General features: G+C 36.4%; 1 pseudogene; it reads left to right on the forward strand.

The window, feature by feature from the left end:
- The first annotated feature begins 4,316 nt into the window (after positions 1–4,316).
- On the forward strand, positions 4,317–4,820 carry LOC137766039 (keratin-associated protein 13-1-like; annotated as a pseudogene).
- Positions 4,821–13,756: the final 8,936 nt, after the last annotated feature.

Below are 13,756 nucleotides of genomic sequence, written 5' to 3' on the forward strand. Positions count from 1 at the left end.
TCATCTTACATAATTTTTAATCTTGTCCAATGCCTTCAATGACTCTATTCATAACCTTTATTGTTTTCATCATCTACAGGAAGAATTGCCCTCTTATTTATAATTATCAAATTGTCACCTTGTCTCTGGTCCTAAACATTGGCTGACAAACTTTATCTAAAATTTTTTATTATTAAAGCACTAACTCAAAATAAAGTCTAAAATCTGCATCAGAGATAGAATTTACATTGTATTTTCTTCCAAAATTGTGTTAAAAGTCATTAAATCTAATAAATTAATTGATTCTGATATCCAGCTATGTTTATTGTTGTTAGTGTTTATTATTGTTTATGTGATTGTAATAGATAAAAGTGTGTATTGACTAGGGTTTGATTATGATAGATAAAAGAGGTAATATGAAAAGATCAATATGCACATGGGAATAGGTTCTGAAATCCTACAAAGTTGGGGATTTGAACAAATTTTAGAGGACCTCAGATATTTTTCTTACTCAGACTATAACTGGTGGAAGAGTATTGTTTGAATAGAATATCTCAGAATCAGAAATTAGATTGATTCCCTTGTAGGATGTGGATTCCCACATAGATACAGTTATAGATATAGTTTTATATAGCTATAATTACCAATGAATATATAGCTATAAATGAATATGTAAATATAGATGAATATATAGATGATACAGATATAGTTATAGTTTGGTATCCAAGGAAAATTTATCAGACTTCAAGAATTTAAGAAATTATTAAAACCAAAATATATGTTATGTGGTATAAACAGACTTACAAGGGATTCAGTAAATGGAAAGGTAAGACATAGATCTTATAATAACTATAATCCATATGCTTAGGAAATAAAGAGATAGAAAATTTTGGCAGGACATTGAAACATATTAAAAGAATCAAGTAGAATTCTAAAATTAAAAAATGCAATAAATTAAATGTAGAATTGGTTACAATTGGATTAAAAATAAATTAGGCATAGCTGAAGAAACAATTAGAGATTGTTCAGAAGAGTATGTTCAAACTAAAAAGTTAAGAAAGCATAAAAATATTGAACAGCACTCCAGAGCATATGGAACACGGAGAATATGGAAAGGTCTAAAAATTTCAACTGGAGTCCTAAAACAAGTTGTGTGTGTGTGTGTATACATACACATATATGTATATTTATACACAGACACACATATATATATACATATATATAAATATATATATACACGTTGATATTCAATGAAAAATTAACAGCCATTGACAAGTCAAGACATCACCAAATCTAAGAGAAGAAGCATGGAATAGAAACAGATCCAGAGAGAATTTTCCAAATAGAGGAAAATCAATTCACAAATTCAAGAAATGTTACAAATCCCATGTATGACAAATATGAAGAAAGGCCCACACCTAGGCACAATGTAGTCAAACTGATGAACAAGAAGAAGAAAAAAAAAAAAATGTAAAACAACCCACGAGGAAAAAATCAAGTTACCTTCAAAAAAAGCAACAATAAAATTGACAACTGAATTCTAAACATATAGAAAGGGGAAGGTAGGAAAACAATTACATAGCCTCAAATTTGTGAAGAAAGAACAATTTAAAACTAGAATACATGACTAGTGAGTATCTGTTTCAAAAAGGAAATAGAAATACAGATATTTTCAGACAATTGAAAACTTAGAGAACTTGTCACTAGCCTTCCAGCACAAAAATATATAGTTAAAAGTTATACATAGTCAAAAGCAAAATGATCCTAGCATATAGCAAAAAGATATAGGAAGGAATAAAGAGTAAATGAAAAATATATATTGGGTACATTTAAGCAAATATTGCCTGTAAAAACGTGGGGACAAATATTTATCAATATACATAAGCATACATAAAGCGAAAATACTAACATAATAATACATGAATTGGGGTAAGGATAAATGGCCTTAAGATTTCTAACATTCTTGCATTGTACAGAAAACAGTAAAAATATGAATTTATATTAGGAAATCAACAATCGGCTGTGATCTTTAAGGCAGCACTGCCCAGTAGAACTTTCTTTGATGCTGAAAATATTTTTTATCTGCAGTTTCCAATATTTGGTATCCATTAGCCACACGTTATCCGTTGTGCACTTGAAATGTGATGAATATGACTGAGGAACTGAATTTTAATTTAATTTAATTTAATGTATGCAAATTGAATTTGATATATGTGGCTAGTGCCTACTCTATTGGATGGTATGGCCTTAGTGTAACATTTAAATAACTAATGAAATAATGTGCATCCTCCTGGAAGTCTGACAGATTGATTGTTAAGAAATATCTTGCTTAATATACAATAAACTTCTTAACATATAGCAAACTTTGAGATTAATAAGGTAGAACTAGCATTTTTGTTTCTTTTGCCGGATATATCTTTTATGTTTCCTTTTCTTTTTCCTCATATTTAAGAACACCTCTTTTTTTTTTTTTTTAAGAGAAGAAAGAAATTTGCCATGTATTTCTTCTTTAGGTCTTTTTTTCTTTTTTTTTAAAAAATTATTTCTATATTTATTTTTGGCTGTGTTGGGTCTTCGTTTCTGTGCGAGGGCTTTCTCTAGTTGCGGCGAGCGGGGGCCACTCTTCATCGCCGTGCGCAGGCCTCTCACTATTGCGGCCTCTCTTGTTGCGGAGCACGGGCTCCAGACGCGCAGGCTCAGTAGTTGTGGCTCACGGGCTCAGTTGCTCCGCGGCATGTGGGATCTTCCCAGACCAGGGCTCGAACCCGTGTCCCCTGCATTGGCAGGCAGATTCTCAACCACTGCGCCACCAGGGAAGCCTCAAGAAAACCTCTTTTATGTAGAAAATAGTTTTGATTTTCATACCAGTCTGATATTCTAAGTCTTTTATATGGACTATTTTGTCATATTATATTTAACTTAATTATTGATACAGTCAGATTTCTACCTACATATTTACTATTTTACTGTTATTTAATCCATCTTTTATGTTTCTTTTTGTCTCCTTTCATGCATTTGAGGAGTAATAAAATGGTTTAATGCTATAATTTTACTCTTTTGTTATTTTTTCCAGGCTTTTCATTTTTAAGCAAAATCTGAGATTTTAATGATCATTCTTAATTTATTATGTTTATTTCTTCTTATATATTAAGAACCGCTTTATTAGTGCTGTGTACAATGTCTATTTAGACATAATTCACTCATATTTCAGTCTTCTTTTCCTATCCTGCAATTCCAAATTTCCCTCTGAGATCACCATTTTTTTAATTTGAGAAAATCCTTCAATATTCATTTTAGTTCAGGTTTACCTGATATGGAAAGCTCTATAAAAAGAAGATATCTGGATATTTTACAGTGGAAAAATAATCTTAAAGGAATAGAGTAGGTAAAAAGTATGTTTTACAGTGAAAAAGAAAATCATATGAAAGAATCTGAAGGTAGAAATGTTCAGAAGGTATTGCTTGATGGGAGTTGTTCTAGAGAAGAAAGACCTTTAGAAAATTTTAAATATAGATGACAAAAGGGACAATATATATATGAAAAGCCATAAACTATACTCATATTGAACTTTTTAATTTAAACTACAGAGATGGAAAACCCCATAAAGTCACTCCTTATCTCCTCTTGCCTCTAAAATATTTGACTCTGAGTCTTTTCACATGTGCACATATTGGCATCCCCTGAGTCTCTGCTTCAAAGTAGACTTCTTTAGTCATTTTTGCCTCTAAACATTTGTTCTGGTTTACCTCTGTGATCCACCATATTTCTTATTCAATTTATCTGATCTATTTTCTCTTTCTAAAGAATTTGAGAAGCAATTTTATAATAAAATATGTAAAAGTAATTTTAGGCAATGAAATAAAGTTAGGGAAAGAAAATCATTGGTGGCAAATAGGGTGCCTTTACTCCACTGACAAAAAAAATTTACTTCATCTTAATCTCTCCCCTTAGAACTAAGCATCCACCAGCCAATATACAGTCAAATGAACAAAGAATCTTGGCCAGTGAGAAGAGTAGGGGATTTTCTGGTCATGATGAGATGGCATCAAAGGCATGTAGTCATAGAATTTCTGACTTTGGAACAGGTCACTAGCTTAGTGCTTTAACAACACAGTGAATTCACCCATGAATACGAGATGAAAGGAATTTTTCATCTGCAGTTACAGAAAATATTATTGAATTACACATACAGAGATGAGATTACAAGCGTGAGAAAGGTGACTGTGTAGAATGCCACACCCATGGCTAAGAGTATAAAAACACCCCAGTTCAGGAGGTGACATTAAATCTCAGAATCTTCTCTTTGTCACTCATTGGAACTCACATCTCCTGTCAACATGTCCTACTGCCGCTGCTCAGGAAACTTCTCCTCCCGCTCCCTTGGGGACCACCTGCGCTACTCAGGCTCCTCCTGTGGCTCTTCCTACCCCAGCAACCTGGTCTACAGCACTGATCGCTGCTCTCCCAGCTCCTGCCATCTGGGCTCCTCTCTTCAGAGTGGCTGCTATGAGCCTCTCAGGTGCCTTACATCCTGTGTGCTATCCAGTCCCTGCCAGACATCCTGCTACCGCCCAAGGACCTCCATGCTCTACAGTCCTTGCTGGACAACTTATGCTGGGTCTCTGGGCTCTCGGTCCAGCAGAGGCTGCTCCCTGGGTTATGGATCCAGAAGCTGCTACACACTGGGCTTTTGATCCCATGGCTTCAGACCCCTGGGTTATGAAGTCTATGCCTTCCCTTAGCTGAACCATAGATCCGGATTCTGCCGTCCATCCAACTTTGCCTCTAGGAGTTGCCAATCACTGTGTTACAGACCAATCTGTGGATCTGCCTTCTATTGATCAGCTTGCCGAACGTTCAGATGTGAGCAATGTGTCCAACCTCTATACAGAGCTTCTATCATCTTCATGATCTTCGGGAAGATCAACTGTTCTTCACCTTTTTTTCATTCATAAAATACTGACCAAAAAACTGTCTGCCACATATACTGAACTTAATGATTAATTTTATGGAATAAATTAACAGAATTAGTAAAATAAATGAAATATATTACTAAATCAATTAATGAAATTCATGTTAACAAACAATGAACTAATGTTAATGAATTAATGGGATCCTTGTTCATGCATTTTATTCACAAAATGGATAAAAACCTAAATGAATATAATCTAATAAACTCATTCAATCTGGCTTGCAAATATGTTACTAATTTTATTGTTAGTTTTAACTAGTTAAGTGGTTTTTTTTTTCTTTTGCTTTTTTTGTAGGTTGTTTTTGAGTTTACGTTTACTATACCTCTGAAAGCAAACTTTGAAAAACTAATATTGATAGATTTGAACTAATTTATTTGAGGGTTTAAACATTTTCTTCTTCAAAACTTCTGTTTTCTGAAATCCTTACATTGCATGCATAAACTTCGCGTGAATAATAATCTCAGGAGTGGCATAGAGCACAGTTTCTTCAAAGGATATGGGGTCTTGATGTTTTCTGACTGAAGGAGACAAGCAAGCAATTTGGAAAATACAACTGAATGGGGAAAATTTTTAGGTTATATGAAAAGTTTTGTATGTTAGTTTAGAGAGCTTTCTTTGATTCAGTCAATGTTGGGTGGCAAAAAACCATATCCCTTCATCTCACTGAGTACCTTTGTATGTAATTGATTTCTTCACAGGTGTAAAGAGGGAGCCAATTATATTTGGTGAGAATTAATTAGGTTCATGAGATGTAGAGTTTCACCTTCTTGTAGCCAAGATCCAAACTAAACATGGCTGGAAAAAACAAGGCTTTCAAACCATCAGAAGTCACTATTTCATTCATATCGCAACACACATTTACACTCTCCTTGTTTTTATGTTTTATGTTGCCATTCTGACATTTTATAGGTCACATATTTCAGAAAACAGCATAGTGCTAAAATAGATAACATATTGATAAGGTCTAAAGCAAATAACAAAAAGACAGTATCTTTATACAGAGATAAAGAACAAGGTTCAAAGAATTTTCCTATTCATCATTTTTCAGACTGCTATAAGAATCATGAGAAACACACATTTTATGAACTAGTTATTTTACACAGAAGGAAATGAAGACTCAAAGCAGATTAAGGGTTCGCTATAGGTCCCAGTCTTACAATAAAACCAAGATCCAAGACTTTATGATAGATGAGGACTCATATAAGAAGTGAAGATGTAAGCAACATGGGAGAGAATAAGGAGAATTCTGAGAAGGTGAAATAAAATGATCAAAGCAGAGAGGTACAAAGGTACTTGTGTTCAGGAAATTATTGAAAATCAAGTTACAGTTTGTATGGATTAGTAATGGAAAATCAGCTAGAGAGGTATAATAGGTCTCTTTCACTTCATTGTTTTGGATATCTTGAGTTTTGGATCACATTAATCTTAGGATTCATCTTCTCTTATTTATACTGTTAAAATAGCTTTCTGCCTGCTCATTTTCATTCTATTTTCTACTTATTTAAACATTTTAAAATACTTTATAAAATAAAACTTTTGTCAAACATTATGTAAAATAGTATGTCATTATATTTCCTTATTTTATATAAATATATAACATAATATAAAAAAATAAAATATATAACAAACAGTTAAATCTCTTAAATCCTCTACTACAAATAAAGTAGCAGAGCATCTGGTAGGCTTTTTGGGGTTCTGGAACAAACGTACTCCCCAAGTAGAAGTACCTCTCTGGCCTATATACAAAGCTTCCTTTAGACCAGGAGCAGGAAAAGATTCTGTAGGTCTAGTCTCAGATGCAAGCAACCTTACTAGTTGGGTCAATCTGGCAGACCATATGGTGTTGGTGGCATCTGTGGCATTGAAACAAATAAAAATAAAATAAAATAAAACTGCAATGTGGAGTTTACGGCACACCTCAGTGGGAAAATCACAATGCAGGCAAATAAAGTTGTAGAACAAGGTCTTATAATTTGTAGTTGAAAATTAACATATCTTTGGATAATCAGATCCTTGGAAACTACTTGGATCTGGTAGAGATACAAGACTTGACTGTGGGACAAGTGATCATGCATCTGTAGCTGTCCATCGTGAGCTGCGTTCTGTTGAAAATTCCAAGTCATGAAGTCAGGTGGACTCAGTAGCAATCCATTGTAAGACTGAAATAGCTCATACAGGAATGAACACTAGCAGGACAAGAAAGCAGGCTCCATAAGCAGAAGCCCAGACCCCCATGTCACCGACCAGCATTGCACCACCACCTCTTTCTCACATCACATGTGTGGTCACATTTGGTGCCTCAAATGACCAGCTGAAGGAGGAAGGGAAAAGCCCAAGCAAGGCTTGCAGATGGATTGGCTCATTGCATGGATGCCTTTAAACCACGTGATGAGAAAAATATTTTCTCTCTGTGTAGAATCATATGTCTAGCACCTGGTTATTCACTTTGTATAAAAGAGAAAAGTGGCCCCAGTTGATGATACATCTAGATTCCTGGACAGTCGTGATTGACCTGACCAGCTAGTTAAAAACCTGGAAGGGAGAATATGTAATATTCAGATAATAAAATCTGGTATAGAGACATATGGATGGATATATGCAAGTAGGTCCAAAGTGTCAAGATCTTTGTATTTCTTCTTAGTGCCCACCAGAATGCATCTATCATGGAAGAGGAACTAAAAACTCAAGTTGACACAATGACTCTGTCAGTCGAGCTAGCTTGCCTTTGCCAGAAGTCCTCACAATGCTGGCAAGATGAACATGTGAATAAGTGACCACAGAGGCTATGAATGGGTCCAACAGCATAAGCTCCCACTTACAAATCTGATATAATTAATGCCACTACAAATGTCCAATCTGTCAACAATGGAGGCTAATGCTAAACTCCCAGTATGGCACTATTCCTCAAGGAGACCAACCGGTCACTTGGTTGCAAGTTAACATGGCCCCCTTGTGCCCTGAAAGGATCAGTGGTTCATCCTCAAACACATAACTACCTATTCAGAGTAAGCCTCTGCTTTTTGTGCTTATCTCAGCAGCAATATTATTCAGGAGCTAATGAAAAACTTGATCCACCAGCATGGAATTCCTCACAAGGCAGCATCTAATCAGGAAATCCACTTCATAGTAGAGATAGCAAGAAGTGGGATCCACAAGTTATATCAAAAACCACAGGACCCTGAAGCTGTCTGCCTGATAATGCATTAAATAGCCCCAGTGACAGCAAAGCTGAAGTTTGCTTGGAGCATGGAAGCAATGTCCTCAAAGATTGGGTCCCAAATATACACTTACTCTCATCCCCAATGACCCATTTAAGAACTTTGTGCTGCCTATTTCTGCAACTGGAATTTCCAAGGATAGAAGACCTATTCCCAAAGATAGACTTTCTAATGGACATATCAAGGGTCTCATTGAACTACAATTATGACTGCTGGCTGAGCACTTTGAGTTCCTTGTTTCAGGTACCAGCAAGCAAAAAAAAAAAAAAAAGAGAGAGAATTACCATCTAATCCAAGGGTAGATAATCCTGTTTAGCAGAAAATAGTAGGGTTACTGTTACACAGTGAGGGTAGGAGGGAGTATGTGTGGAGCTCAGTTGATCTACTTGGATGGCCCTTGAAAGCTCCTGCCCAATTGAGGATGTGATTTGTCATATGCAGTAACTATAGCAAGAAAAGGGTATGGTTATCAGTGTTCATACCTCTTAGGAAAGGGCATAGGTAATACCACCAAGAAATCCACTGAGACCAATAGAAGTGGTAGCTGAGGGTGAAACAAATTTCTAATGGTTGTGAAGGAGGGAAATAATGAGTACCCACCTCAGGTCCAAGATCAAATGCAGTGACAGAGTCTGCATTTCATCCCACTGAGTCACTCTTGAACATTTCCCCTCAGGAAGGGAGGCCAACCAGAGCTACGGAGAATCTCTCTCCTGATAAGTTGACCCTCCAGGTGAAAATGGTAGACTGTGACAGGTACAGGTCTGCACTGGAACTCACATCACATCACTTCAAAAAAAGAATAGCTATCCAGCTGTGACAAGTGAGGTTAGCTGACAGCCTTTCTCTGTTGGCTTCTTTTGAATCTGCCTCGATTTCAAGACAAGGTCAGGTTTTTCTCATGGCAGCCCCTTGTCAATGACTGAACAAGATGGTAGAATGGCTTTTTTTCTTTCACAAGTGTTACTCTCTTACAAACTTTTTGTTCTTCCATTCCTGTCTCAGTGCCTGCTTCCTGGAGAATCCAACTAGCAAATATTCTATTCTTTCTTGAAATTTAATGTTTCCTTTTAAGATTATTTTCCTTCATCCTAAAGAATTTCTGTGCTTATTTCAGTGCAAGTTTATCTGATATAATTAGCCCACTGGAAATTAGCACTCAGCTATTATATTATACAACAGAAAAAATAAAATGGAGAACAGGGGTGACAAAGGGAAAATATTTTATATTTTTGAAAGAAATTACAGAAAAGGAACTGACTTTGAAAAATGCACAAAAATCATTCACAGTATGAGCAGAGAAAAGCCTAAGTTGTTCTAGGATGCAGAACCCAGGTTCTTTTAAATTTTTTATGAGGTAAATAAAAATATATGAAAATATATAAATTATATTAATTTTTGAAGTGTTTTTTTTTTTAACGGCATTTAGATCCATAGTCTCAAAGCAAGTAGAAGAGATACCTGAAATCCCTGTCTCTTCATCCCTTTTCCCAGTTTTTCAAACTACCATCATTATACCCACTCCCTCTTCACATGCCCCAAATCAGTTTCTTCCTGTGGTTCCATACCAATTCAGTCTTCTGGAGTCACTTTGTCTTTAAATGTTTGCCTGGTTCCTTTCTGTTTCTAGCCATTTCTCATTATGTGTTATTTTTCTTCCCTCAGTTGGATATGAGGAGCACTGTATAATAATATGTGATAGATGGAAAATAAATTTGAAGAATGTGAATCAGTAGGGACAAGTAGAATCAGTCATTAGAAGCATCCTTATAAAAAACAAAGCTATGCCACTGATCACTTGACATGGTAGAAAAGTGACAGAAGAAATCCCAGAGCAAAGCAGGAGTAGATATACATGGAGTCATGGCCAGGAAGTAAAAAATGGGCTTTCCTGGCCTTAATAGGATGAGGATAACAGACAAATTGTCCTAGAATTTCTGTACAGGAATGGTCATTTGCTTTGTGTTATAATAAATCATGGCACCAGTAAATACAATAGGTAGGAAACTAGTCAACTGCAATTACAGAGACGATTAATGAATTACACACATGCAGAAGAGGAGTGAAAAATGTGAAAGGATTGCACCAGTACTGTGCTGAACCATTGACAAGAGTATATAATTACCCAGTCCACAAGATGACCTTAGACCTCAGAATATTCTCAGTGTAATTCTGCTGAACTCATATCTCCCATCAAGATGCCCTACAATTGCTGCTCTGGAAACTTCTCCTCCCACTCCCTTGGGGTTACCAGTGCTAGCCAGGATTCTCCTGTGGCTCCTTCTACCCCAGCAACCTGGTCTACAGCACTGACCTTTGCTCTCCCAACACCTGTCAGCTGGACTCCTCTCTCTACAGTCAGGAGACCTGTTGTGAGCCCACCAGGTGCCAGACGTCCTGTGTGGTGTCCAGTCACTGCCAGACATCCTGCTACTTCCCAAGGACCTCCACACTCTGCTGGAAAACTTACCCTGGGTCTCTGGGCTTTAGATTCAGCAGCTGCAACTCCTTGAGCTCTGGCTCTGGAAGCTGCTACTCATTGGGCTGTGGATCCAATGGCTTCAGACCCAGGGTTCCCTCTGTTAGTAGCTTTCCTCCATTCCGTTTGTAACATTGCAAAGATCTCATATCCAATGGGCCTTCTCCATTGGATATGAGATCTCTGCATTAATATTTAATACTTGGAAATTAATTTTGGAGAAAAAAATGAATAGTCACAAGTAGTTTCAATCTTTAGAAGGCTTTCTAGAAGGCCAAAGCTATGCCTCTAACCAAATAAAAAAGAAAGATGGTACCATTTTGATCTTCATCCTTAGAAGGAATGCATACCCCAGCAAAGCCAGACTCAGATACACATGCAACGTATACCAGGAAGGAGGGACATTCTTGGCTGTGATGGGATGGCCATTAATATAAAACGGTCATAGCATTTGTGACATGACTAGTTTATTGGCTTTGTGTTGTAACAAAAACTATTATAGCACCCATAAATACAATGTGTAGGAAACTATGCAGCTGCAGTTACAGAAATGATGATTGAGGTAATACTATGCCAATGAGGGAGCGGACATGTAGGAATGGTGACCTTACCTAGCTGTAAACACCTGTTTCTGAGAGTATATAAATGCCACAGAATATTCTCAGTCTAATGCCACAGAATACTGTCAGTCTAATTCAGCTGAACTCACATCCCCAGTCAACATGTCCTACAACTGCTGCTCTGGAAACTTCTCCTCCAGCTCCCTTGGCAGTCATCTGTGCTACCCAGGCTCCTTCTATTCCAGCAACCTGGTCTATGGCACTGACCTCTACTCTCTCAGCACATGCCAGCTGGGCTCCCCTCTCTACAGTAGCTGTCAGGAGACCTGCTATGAGCCCACAATGTGCCAGGCATTCAGTGTGGTATCCAGTCCTTGCCAGACATCCTGCTACTGTCCGAGGACCTCCACTCTCTACCATCCCTGCTAGACAATATATGCTGGGTCTCTGGGCTTTAGGTCCAGCAGAGGCTGCTCCCTGAGCTCTGGATCCAGAAGCTGCTACTCACTGAGCTGTGGATCCAGTGGCTTCAGACACCTGGGTTATAGAGTCTGGGGCTCTCCTACCTTGGGCTATGGATCCAGATTCTGCCACCCAACCTATTCTGATTTTCGGCCTATCTGTGGATCTGGCTTCTAAAGATCCATTTATTGAATGTCCAGATCTTTTTGCAGAATGACAACTATTTTATTCTCAAAAGAAACAACCCTCTTCATGGTCCCCAAAGACGGGCTGTTCACTCACTCTGCAGCCACCCAACCTAACTTACAGATTGGGTCTTGTAGAATGTAAAACTAAGTAACAAACCTAAACTTTAAATCATATACCTACATTGGTGATGGAAATCATCCAATTACTAGATATCTTTCAAAATTTAACAGTATCTAATTATCTTAAGTAAATAAACACATTTATTCTGGCATCCATATATGTTGTTATTATTATTATTAGACTTAGTATAAATAAACATCTCAAGAGCTATAAAAGCCTTGTTCTTTATATCATGTGTCCTTATATCTCTCTTCACAGGAGAAGAAAACACAAAAGTTAGTGAATATGTAAGGAATGCAGAGAGAAAGAATAAAATTTAGATATACTGCTAGGTTTGTACATAAAACAAACATTAAATATAAATCTAACTTGTGTCTGTATATTTTCAGAAAATACTAAATATAAAGCTTAAATAACTTCTATTAAGTTCATCCAAAATTGGTTGGTAAAAGTTTCCGAATTTGTGAATCTCAGTAAGTACTTTTCCACGAAAGTCATTTTTTTACAGCGCGTAAGAAGGAAGCCAATTATTCCTGTTGTGAAGAATTTTGATTCAGGATGTGTGGGCTTTTATCTCTATGCTTTCCAGTGTCTCAGGCTATATATGGCTGAGAACCACAATGCTTATGTCAGCAAAAAATGGATATCCTTTACTTTTATTTTTTTATAGTCACGTGCTAATCGTTTTTATAGGACACAGATTTCAGAAAATGGTACTTTGCTGTTGGACACATTTTGAAAAGGAGACAAATCTAATAATAAAAGGGCATTTCATTATCTTTGTGTTGAGCTAAGTAAACGTTCAAAGAAATTTTCAAGTCATTATTTCTTTAGAACCTTAAATAGCACTCAGAGGAACATAAATTTTGTGTGCTACATGTTTGTTTGTTTGTTTGTTTGTTTTTTAAACAGGAGGCAATGGAAGTTCAAAGGGACTCAAGATCTGGCCAAAGATCCCAGTCTTACAGAGAAATTGATGTTCACAATTTTCCTAAAAGATGGAACCTGCTATGAAAAGCAAAAACAGAAGTAGTATAGGATATAATACAAAATGTTTGGAAAAATAAAATAGAATGGACAAAGCAGAGAGATATAAAGTTACCTGGTATGTTCAGGGAATATTTGGGCAATTAATTTACAGTGGGCAATTAATTCATTTGGTAAATAGGCTTAGATAGCATTTCTAATGGCTGCACATTACTCCATCATTTTGAAGTTTGAGTTTTGAATGACATTAATGACATTAATCCTAGGTTTCCTATCCACCTATTAAATTTACTGGAACAGATTTCCAGTGATAATTCTCATACCAAATTTCTTGTCTATTCTAAATAATTTTTCATATATTGTAAAATAAATATTTTTACCAACCATCCTTATATATAGAAGTGTAACATGATATTATTTACCAAGTATAACTTTTGTCAGCATTAGAGTGGGTAGTTCAAATCACTACTAGAACGCTAGTAAAACTGGATAAAATAATCTGTGCACAAACACTGGAGCATTACCAGGCTAAGGACTGCTAGATCAAAATTAGGAGAGGTTTTAAGTCAAAAGAAATGTTGGTATTTGGGCTGATTTCTTCCTAGAGTTGCCCACTAAATCCAAAAACATCAATGGGCTCATAGTGTGAATGAACAGAATTAGACTCCCATGGCATTGTAAGGAACTGGGGATATTGGTAAACATTCTAGGCTTTTGAAACATTATAGGATTTTAAAGACTCCACTAGAATTTTAAGGGTTTGCAAACAGAATATGTTTCACAGGAACT

This window comes from Eschrichtius robustus, chromosome 6, assembly GCF_028021215.1.
Source record: "Eschrichtius robustus isolate mEscRob2 chromosome 6, mEscRob2.pri, whole genome shotgun sequence".
NCBI lineage: Eukaryota > Metazoa > Chordata > Mammalia > Artiodactyla > Eschrichtiidae > Eschrichtius > Eschrichtius robustus.